The sequence below is a fragment of the Pseudophryne corroboree genome, chromosome 3, assembly GCF_028390025.1.
Source record: "Pseudophryne corroboree isolate aPseCor3 chromosome 3, aPseCor3.hap2, whole genome shotgun sequence".
NCBI lineage: Eukaryota > Metazoa > Chordata > Amphibia > Anura > Myobatrachidae > Pseudophryne > Pseudophryne corroboree.
Window position 1 is genome coordinate 424,170,771 of NC_086446.1, and position 11,260 is coordinate 424,182,030.

The 11,260-nt window shown below is 43.9% G+C and overlaps 2 pseudogenes; one reads left to right on the top strand and one right to left on the bottom strand.

Annotated features, from left to right (window-relative positions):
- Positions 1–1,005: 1,005 nt before the first annotated feature.
- Positions 1,006–1,125, bottom strand: LOC134897632 (5S ribosomal RNA; annotated as a pseudogene).
- A 1,301-nt stretch (positions 1,126–2,426) lies between these two features.
- Positions 2,427–2,546, top strand: LOC134897598 (5S ribosomal RNA; annotated as a pseudogene).
- Positions 2,547–11,260: the final 8,714 nt, after the last annotated feature.

Genomic DNA, 11,260 nt, shown 5'->3' on the forward strand with positions numbered 1-11,260 from the left:
AGTCTCTTTAAAAAATGGGATAAAAACAATGTACACATAAAATATATTACCAGTTAAAATATATAAATAAGATTATTGCTTAACTGGGTATGTGGTCACTGCCAGGTTGCCAACGCGTTTCGTCATTCAGACTTCATCAAGGGGTATTGGCAGAGTGGGACCAGGCTTCTATTTATACCAGTACTGATCTAATAGCAATTATGACATCACTTCCTGTTGTTTGCACATGGTATTGCAGAACAGACTAGAACCTATTAGTTACAGTTATTATATATCATCATTAAATAGTGTATATAGGTACAATGTGTAGTAAATACTGTAGATGCAAGTTTGGAGCATGAAAGGTGGAAAAAAAGGCATATATAAAAGCGCTGGCGGATCTTTCGCCACACTTCCGGTATCCTGGCGTCGCGTCACTTCCACCAGACTTCCGGAGACGGGACCGCGCATGCGCCCGTGGTTCTCACTAGTTCTGTTCTTCCTAGAGGCCAGGAATACTCGTACAGATAGCTCCAGCGGCGGCCATCTTTGTGTCGGTTTTTCATTAGCATTTCCATGCGGCGGCCATATTTGTGGAGATCAGGATCAGGAATATTATTATGTCAATCCTCTGTGATATTCGACATAGGAATAAATAAAGAGGTTTAATTAGTGGGTGATTAAAAACGATCTAGTCACCATGGTAACAATTCTTATGCAGAAAGAAACTAAAAACAGGGCATTCATATAAGTAATTGGAAAATACTTCATCTAATTGGTAAATTTATAACCAATTATTCGCATAAATAGCGGATGATGTGCGTAAAGTGCAGATTAATTAGATAAATAAATAAATAAATATATAAGTAGGTAATTATAAAGTGCTTCCTGCAATTAATGGATAAAAGATATTAATATTCATAAGGTGCAGACATTAGTGTGGTACTAGTGATATACTCGTGAGTTTTTTATGTGGTTATAGAGTTATAATAATGACATGCTCATGTAGGCTTTTTATGTGAGTTTTGGTTACAGTACCTGATCTTTCCAGGTGGTCTCCCTGTTCTGGTACTCATCAGGCCCGACACTGCTTCGCTTCCAAGATCGGGCGAGATTGGGCATTTCCAGTGTGGTTTGACTGTAATAATTACTTACCATACATGTGTCATATTACGACTATATACATATAGTGACCCACAGGATGGTGATGTTGGAAGGGAGTGAGTGGAGGGGGGGGGGGGAAGGAGGAGGAGGTGGAGGGAGGAGGGTGGGGGAGAGTGGAGGGGGTGATAGTGGGTAGGGTCGGCAGTGCTGCGGCTGTGATAAGGGGCGGGTGAAGTTCAGGGGGTTGGAATCCAACCGTAAATTCATGATGGCACGAATGAATTCACAGGAACGGAGCGATTTCATAATAGTCATTGAATCCCTTTGGGTGGAGTGTCTGTAGTTGGAATATCCAATACATTTCTCTGCGTGAAAGTTTATTGGCCAGGTCACCTCCTCTCTCTCCCAGCTTCACAAATTCAATTGCTTTAAAAGTCAATGCTTCTGGGTTGGAGTTGTGTGCTATGTTGAAATGTTTGGATACTGCATGGTTCTACATTTTGTTTTTTATATTGCGGATATGTTCTTGGATCCTTATTTTAAGCGGTCTCTTTGTTTTTCCCACATATTGTTTTCCGCACTCACATTCCAATAAATAGATCACCGATTGGGTATTACAGTTTATTAAATCTTTAATTTTGTACACTTCCTTTTTCTCTGTGTCCGTAAATGTTTTCCTTACTGGGTGTAGGTACCTACAGATGTTGCATCGGCCACATTTGAAGGATCCCGTGCATTTTGGCATTCGTGACTCCTCTTCAGGTTCCTTGCGTAGCATACTTGGGGCTAGGACATCTTTAAGATTTTTTGATTTCCTGAAGATGATCTCGGGGCGAGGAGGCAGGATTTCTTTAAGGACCGGGTCCATTAATAGGATTCCCCAGTGGTTACTGAGTGAGTCTCTAATGGATTTCTCATGGCGGTTTTATGTTGTAATAAAAGAGACGGAATCTTTTTTGGTTTCTTTGGTCTTGTATTCTAGCAGTGTTGATCTCTCTAGTGCCTTCGCTTTGGTGGCTGCTTCTTCCAAGATGTTGATTGGATATTCTTTATCCTTGAATCTACTTTTGTACTTCTCAATTTGGGCTTCACATTCTTCCTGGTTGCTGCTATTTCTCTTTATTCTGTTGAATTGGGAGAAGGAGATGTTATTTTTCCATTTCTTTAAGTGGTTACTTTTGTAGTGCAGGTAACTGTTTGTGTCAACTGGTTTAATGAAGTTCTTGGTTTCGACTTTTCCTCCTTCCCCCTCCCCCCCCCCTCACCCACTCCCTTCCAACATCACCATCCTGTGGGTCACTATATGTATATAGTCGTAATATGACACATGTATGGTAAGTAATTATTACAGTCAAACCACACTGGAAATGCCCAATCTCGCCCGATCTTGGAAGCGAAGCAGTGTCAGGCCTGATCAGTACCAGAACAGGGAGACCACCTGGGAAGATCAGGTACTGTAACCAAAACTCACATAAAAAGCCTACATGAGCATGTCATTATTATAACTCTATAACCACATAAAAAAACTCACATGAGTATATCACTAGTACCACACTAATGTCTGCACCTTATGAATATTAATATCTTTTATCCATTAATTGCACGAAGCACTTTATAATTACCTACTTATATATTTATTTATTTATCTAATTAATCTGCACTTTACGCACATCATCCGCTATTTATGCGAATAATTGGTTATAAATTTACCAATTAGATGAAGTATTTTCCAATTACTTATATGAATGCCCTGTTTTTAGTGTCTTTCTGCATAAGAATTGTAACTATGGTGACTAGATCGTTTTTAATCACCCACTAATTAAACCTCTTTATTTATTCCTATGTCGAATATCACGGAGGATTGACATAATAATATTCCTGATCCTGATCTCCACAAATATGGCCGCCGCATGGAAATGCTAATGAAAAACCGACACAAAGATGGCCGCCGCTGGAGCTATCTGTACGAGTATTCCTGGCCTCTAGGAAGAACAGAACTAGTGAGAACCACGGGCGCATGCGCGGCCCCGTCTCCGGAAGTGGGGTGGAAGTGACGCGACGCCAGGATACCGAAAGTGTGGCGGAAGATCCGGCAGCGCTTTTATATATGCCTTTTTTTCCACCTTTCATGCTCCAAACTTGCATCTACAGTATTTACTACACATTGTACCTATATACACTATTTAATCATGATATATAATAACTGTAACTAATAGGTTCTAGTCTGTTCTGCAATACCATGTGCAAACAACAGGAAGTGATGTCATTATTGCTATTAGATCAGTACTGGTATAAATAGAAGCCTAGTCCCACTCTGCCAATACCCCTTGATGAAGTCTGAATGACGAAACGCGTTGGCAACCTGGCAGTGACCACATACCCAGTTAAGCAATAATCTTCTTATTTATATATTTTAACTGGTAATATATTTTATGTGTACATTGTTTTTATCCCATTTTTTTAAAGAGACTTGCTGTATAAAAAAACTTTTATGTGAAATAATTTTTTTTTCTATGTGAATAAATTGTACTCTATTTTTATATTTATCTACCTATAGTGTGAGTTTTTATCTTTTTAAGACACCGTTGGTCGCCAAACCCCCCCGCTTGTGTGTGTATATATATATATATATATGTATATATATATATATATATATAAATATGTAAGGGGAGGGCATGTGACATAAATAAAGTACACATTAATTAAGCATAAAAGGGAACAGGTTGCACACATTAATGAGACATTATGGGCCCGATTCAGTATCATTAGCAGAAGTGCAATCTAAGTCTCGGTGTGGGCAGCGTTTTGGGGTCGGCGATGCAGGGGTGCAGTGCGGACAATGGAGGTGGGTCCCGACCATTTGTGGGGCAGACTGTGGTGGCTGCGTAATGTTAAATGCAGCCACTGCGATCCATAACATGGTGGCCTGGAAACTGAAAATGCGATTAGCGAAGGACGCAGCATGCGGGGTAGCCTTGCCCTGTGCTGGTCGGCCCACCGCATGCTAGAGAAAGATTTAATTTTGCGATTTTTCGCAAGACTACAGCACAAGCTGAATCCATGCTTATATAAGGAGTGAAGGCAGGTGGCATATAAGAATTAAATACTGTATAAATATTTATTTATAGGGAAATTACACAAAAATGAAAATGGTTCATGTTATTTAACCCCAGGTATTGGCAGAGTTTTGGTATGAGTCTAACTTAATGTAGGATGTGCTTGAGGGTGGTATTCAGTATGCCGGCTGTTGGGATCCTGGCGCTCAGTATACCGGCACTGGAATCCCGACACCCGGCATACCGACAACTATTCTCCCTCTTGGGGGTCCACGGCCCCCCTGAAGGGAGAATAAATAGTGTGGCGCATGTGCCCGCAGCGTGGCGAGCTTGCAAGGGGTTCATTTGCGCCCGCCCAGCTGTCGGTATGCCGGCGTTCGGGATCCCGGCACCAGTATGCTGGCTGCCTGGATCCCGGCCGCTAGCATACCATACTACACCTGTGCTTGGTATTGCTGTCATGTCATAGAATGGAACTTGTGTCAATAATCTGAAAATGTATTATAGAGGGGTGGAGTTCTCTCATATCAAAGGTCATTTATGTATAATAAAGTTACAGATGACTCAACTTATTCACAGCACTGAGATTGTGGGTTTGATTTCTACAATGGTTCTGTGTGGAGTTTGTATATTCTCCCCATACTTGTGTGTATTTCCTTTGGTCGCAATGTTCATCTGTGACTGCAGGCTAGTAAGCCTGAGTTTACCCAGACTAGCAGACGCTGTGCGGCTTGCGTGGCCAAGGAAACTGCATCTGGGACATAGCCCTTGGCCTCGCCACTCCCTCTGAATGCCCCTGCCTGTCAATCAGGCAGAGACGTTAGCATACCTGCAAACACACCAGGCTCGGGGGTCTCCTCTCCCATATTTAAGTGGTGTCTGTGTCAGAAAGTTTATCTGTGTTTTTTGTGTCAGTAAGTGGTATCTGAGTAAGTATGTGTGTGTCAGTAATACCCCTTTCACATCAGATATGCAGGGGTCTTACCTGGGAATACGGTCCCTGGATCATGCAGGGACATTCCCGGGTAAGACCCCTTGCATACCGCAGTCAGTAGCCCGGCATATTGCCGGGTTGCTGACGTCAGCGGTGACGCGGCGGGGGCGGCGCAAGAGATCACATGATCTCCAAGCGCCGCCTGCTACATAGAAAGTGAACAGGAGCCGGGGCGCATTGACCCGGCTCCCGTTCACACAGACCAGGTTCCCAGGAGGATCCCGGGACCAACCCTGGTCGATTGCAGGGTTGAAATGCCGGGGCAGGAATCCCGGGATTTTGACCCTGTACCCTTTCACACCGAGAAATTTCCCGGGTTGGTGCGCATTCATGTGCAATAACCCGGGAAATTTTGGGCTGTGTGAAAGGGGTATAAGGGGTATCGATCATTTAGTGGCGTCTGTCTCAGTAAATGGTATCTGTGTCAGTAAGTGATGTCTGTCATGTGTGTCAGTAAGGGGTATGTGTGTCAGTAAGTGGTATCTGTCAGCAAGGGGTATCTGCGTCAATAAGTGTGTGCATCAGTGTGTCAGTAAGTTTGACTGTTAGTATGTTTGTCAGTAGCTGGAATCTGTGACAGTAAGGGTTGTCTGTGTTAGTAAGTGATATCCGTAAAGGGTGTTTGTGTCAGTAAGTGTGTATGTATCAGTGCACCATGTCAGTAAGTGGAATCTGTTTTATTAAGGGGTGTCTGTGTCAGTAAGTGGAATCTGTTTTAGTAATGGGTATCTGTGTCAGTAAGTGGAATCTGTTTTAGTAAGGGGTGTCTGTGTCAGTAAGTGGAATCTGTTTTTGTAAGGGGTGTCTGTGTCAGTAAGTGGAATCTGTTTTAGTAAGGAGTGTCTGTGTCAGTAAGTGGAATCTGTTTTAGTAAGGGGTGTCTGTGTCAGTAAGTGGAATCTGTTTTAGTAAGGGGTGTATGTGTCAGTAAGTGGCATCTGACAGTAAGGTGCGTTTGTGTCAGTAAGTTGTATCTGTGTCAGTAAGGGGTGTCTGTCATTAAGTATGTGCCAATAAGTGATGTCTGTGTCCACAATGGGTACAGTATCTGTCAGTAAGTGGTGTCTGTATCAATAAATGTGTGTATCAGTATGTGTTTGCCAGTAATGTACTGTATGTCAGTATGTGTCGGGGTGTGTGTGTCTATATCAGTGTGTTTGTGTCAGTAGGGGGTGTATGTCAGTAGTGTTGTCTGTGTTGATAAGTGTGTCCCAGGAGCCCTCAGTTCCCTGTCTACTCTGTATTGCCCCCATCTTTTCTAATCTTTACACATCTGCTCTGTTTTGCCCCATCATTGCCCTTCATCCTTCTTTACATGTTGATGCAGCTCTATGTATTATATGGCGGTCACTGTGATGCTCCATGCTTGATATTGTGGTCACAGAAGTTCTGTATTATATGGTGGTCACAAACTTTTTCTTGTTATAGTTAACTATGAAGGGGTAATAGGTAAACACTAGCTATGATCTTCATGGAGATAGCCACACCCATGGCACAGGCCACACCCGCTATTTAGACCACACCACACTTCAAAGGTACACAATAGGCCCTTCATAAATTTCAGCTCCAGGCCCATGGGGACCTTAATCTGGCACTGCCCAAACTGACAGACTATCTACGCCTTGCTTTGCCGATCCCGGTCAGAGTTAATTTATAGCCACAGGGGGCATTACTCTTGCATGAACTTAGTGAACAAGTCACTACCACAGTGTTGTGCCAGTTATTGTATATTACCAGCCATCCTTAAAAGGGAAACACAAGTTACTGCTTAAACGCCAAAGATCTGCTGAACTATTGCTGTTGAACTCTTATGCTACCTTAAATTAATGAGGGATGATGTCGCTTGTTACTTGACATATAAACTGTTGTTTTGCTGCCTCTGGGGACGTAACAGGCTTCAAGCGCAGCCTCTAAGTACCCACAGTTATATCACATAAATCCTGTGCACAGGTAAAGGAAGTGGGACTACTGAACAAGACCTTTAAGTTAGGGATCGGGTACCCAATGTCAGGTAAAGGATATACAGTGTGATGTGCTATGCACCTGAAATGTATGTATCAACACAGTAATATGATTAGTTAAATGACGCCGGTAACTGCATAGTAGATCCCATTGTTCTAGAAGTTTAAACCTGAATGCCTGCTAGTGAGATAGGCAAACGGTGGCTTTTTAGAATGTTTGGCTAATATTTCTGGAAAAGAGTATTCCAAGGATTTGGTTACATATTGCATGATTCTGCAGGGTACTTGTATACTATTGTGCTTTGTTTAAAAGTACTGACTTATGGTATTGTAGTTTGTCTGATTAACCCTTTTCCATCTAACAAGCATTGGTAAGCACCATAGCGCTAATAAATTCATTTAGCCCCGCTTTTCCAGTGTAGTGTCTATTCTCTGAGGATCCTCATTCTTTTCTGTCTGCAAGAAGGGGGAACGTATACCGGCCAGCTAGTGAAGCCGAAGCAGCAAGCTGAGAAGATCCACAGGTACAAGCTTTGCCTTATACACAAACACTTGATCACACGTGATGGTATTACAGGTGTACAAGAGAGAATAAGAAATACAGTTGTAAGATGAGGAAAAAGAGGAGAAAAAGAGGGGGGGGGGGACTGAAGACTTAGAGGAGGAAAGAGAGAGAAAGAAGGTGACAATAGCTAGTCAGAAATAAGCACTGAGGCTGTCTATCAATAATATAAAGTGTGTGTATATGCTGCATCATTGCCAGCCCTTAAAATGGAATCACAGGTGGCCCTGAAATTCTTTACCTGGTAAAGTGGGTGAATGTATAAATTGCAAGATTTAACGGTGTACTTATGTTGTGATCCTGTATTTCCCCACTTATATTCTAAGTCCTACAGCTTTCGTGAAATGACATTATTGATAATGGAAAGCAACAGCATTTTTTAATATTCACCCTACATAGGCAGAATCAGCACTGGGGGCGTGTGGAGATAATACCTTATAATCTTCAGCAATACTTTCACGTTTCATATTGCACCACATGAGACCTTCCATCTGCAGCAGAGATCTGGCCAAAGCAAGACCATAGCAAGGCAGGTACCGGATAGCAACCAATAAACATGAATGAACATATCATTACACACCTCTAAAACACTAGAGTGACCCCAGATGTTAGTAAGTGCAATATTATCTGTTACATCAGATGCGTTTGGAGCTTGTACCATATAATCTTGAGCCTTAATTTCACATTTAAAACCTTACTAGTGCTATCCATAGGCTAATAGCATGCAGGGGCTATGGAGTATTCTAGTGACAGGGAACTGCCAATCAGAGCATCCAATTACAGGCCCTGGCCCTGCCCAGTTTAGTGATGTCACCATCACAGGAGCCAGAGCTATTATTATTATTTATTATTATCCTTTATTTATATGGCGCCACAAGTGTTCCGCAGCGCCCAATTACAGAGTACAAATGCACATAATCAAAATAGGAAAACAGTGACTTACAGTTGAAGACAATATAGGACAAGTACAGGGCAACTAAGCATAGCTACACCAGTAAACATAGAGATAAGTTCCAGGTGGCCAAAAAACTGTGGGATCTGGGCAGTTGAGGATTATTAAAGTAAGAAAAGTATAAGCACATGAGGGAAGACGGCCCTACTCGTGAGAGCTTACATTCTAAGGGGAGGGGTAGACAGACAGGGATGACACAGATGGGGTACATAGAGAGCGTGGAACAAAGGGTTATGTTGAGATTTGGCTAGGTTTGGTAAAGAAATGGGTCTTAAGAGCCCGTTTGAAGTTTTGTAGAGAGGTGGAGAGTCTGAGGGGGAGAGGTAAAGAATTCCAGAGAAAGGGAGCAGCACGTGAAAAATCTTGGAGATAGGAGTGGGAGGAAGTAATCAGAAGACAGGAGAGTCGGCGTGCATTAGCAGAGCGAAGAGGACGGGTGGGAGAGTAAAGGGAGATAAGGTCAGAGATGTAGATGGGAGAGGAGTGTGTGAGAGCTTTGTAAGTGAGTGTGAGAAGTTTGAATTGGATTCTGAAACGGAAGGGAAGCCAGTGGAGGGCCTGTAGGAGAGGGGAGGTAGACGTAGTGCGTTTGGTGAGGAAGATGAGCCGGGCAGCAGCATTGAGGATAGATTGGAGTGGAGAGAGGTAATTGTCAGGGAGGCCAGTTAAGAGGAGATTTCAGTAGTCCAGTCTGGAAATAATCAGTGAGTGAATAATGATCTTAGTGGCATCCTGGGTGAGAAAAGGTCTGATTCTAGAAATGTTTTTGAGATGAAAATGACAGGTTTGTGAGAGGTGCTGAATGTGTGGTTTGAAGGAGAGGGAGGAGTCAAGGATTACGCCAAGACAGCGTACTTGGGGGCTTGGGGAGATAGTCGTGCCATCAATGGATAATGAGATTGTGGGAGGTGAGGCTGTGCGGGAGGGTGGGAAGATGATCAGCTCAGTCTTAGACATGTTGAGTTTAAGAAAGCGCTGAGACATCCAGGAAGAGATAGCAGAAAGACAGTTTGAGGTACGAGTGAGAAGAGCCGTGGAGAGATCAGGGGAGGAGAGGTAGATTTGAGTGTCATCAGCATAGAGGTGGTATTGGAAGTTAAAAGAACTAATGAGTTCACCTAAAGAGGACGTATAGAGAGAGAAAAGGAGAGGACCAAGAACAGAGCCTTGGGGGACACCAACAGTTAGTGGAAGTGGGGGGGAGGTAGCATCATGAGAGGAGACAGAGAAGGAACGATCAGAGAGGTAGGAGGACAGCCAGGAGAGGGCAGTATCACGCAGACCAAGAGAGTGAAGGATTTGCAGAAGGAGAGGGTGGTCCACAGTGTCAAAAGCAGCAGAGAGGTCAAGAAGAATAAGCAGAGAGTAGTGGCCCTTAGATTTGGCTGCATGGAGGTCATTGCAGACTTTTGTGAGGGCAGTTTCAGTGGAGTGGAGTGGAGAGAACGGAAACCAGACTGGAATAGGTCAAGCAGTGAGTGAGAGGAAAGAAAGGCAGTGAGGCGATTATAGACAATACGCTCAAGAAGTTTGGAGGCAAAGGGGAGGAGAGAGATGGGTCGATAGTTGGAGAGAGTGTTAGGATCAAGGGTAGGTTTTTTAAGAATAGGGGAGACAAGAGCATGCTTGAAGGCAGAGGGGACAGTGGCTGATGAAAGGGAGAGATTGAGAAGGTGGGCAAGATGGGAACAGGCAGAAGGGGAGAGGTAGCGGAGGAGGTGGGAAGGGATAGGGTCGAGCGGGGAGGTTGTGAGGGGGGAGGAACGGATGAGGGCCATGACTTCCTCGCCAGATACATGGGAGAAAGATGTCAGAGTTGGTAAGAGGGAAGGGGAGGGGTGGCAAGGGATGGGTGGTGGATGGTTGCTGGTCTGATGGGAAGTGATATCCTGACGTATGGAGTCAATCTTGGATGTGAAATAAGTGGCAAAGTCAAGAGCAGACAATGAGGAAGGGAGAGGAGGTGGTGGGGGGCAGAGGAAGGAGTTAACAGTGGCAAAGAGGCGCCGGGGGTTGGAAGACTGTGTAGAAATGAGGATTTTGAAGTATGATTGTTTAGCAAGGGAAAGGGCAGTACTGAAAGATGAGAGCATGAATTTGAAGTGGAGGAAGTCTGCTTTAGAGCGTGATTTCCTCCACTGTCGCTCGGCAGTACGTGAGCATTTTTGTAGGTATCTGGTGCATTTGGTGTGCCAGGGTTGAGGTGTTGATCTGCGAGGGTGAATAGTGGTTGGCGGAGCAACAGAGTCAAGGGCAGAAGTAAGAGATGCATTGTATAGGGATGTGGCTTGTTCAGGGCATGTGAGAGAGAGAAGAGGAGAGAAAAGGGAGTCAAACAGGGAGGATAGGGATGAGGTGTCAATAGCCTCAATGTTACGCTTCGTGATGGTAGCCTTAGGAGGGAGAGATAGGGAAGCAGAGATAGATAAGTTGAAAGAGAGCAAGTGGTGGTCAGAGAGGGGAAAAGGGGAATTGGAGAAATCAGAAATATCACAGCGGTGAGTGAAAACCAGATCCAGTGAGCTCCGTTCACATGGGAGGGTGAGGTGGTCCACTGGGAGAGACCAAGTGAAGAGGTGAGGTTAAGGAGTTTAGAGGCAGGTGATTTTGTGGGGTTATCGATAGGGATGTTGAAATCACCTAGAATAATGG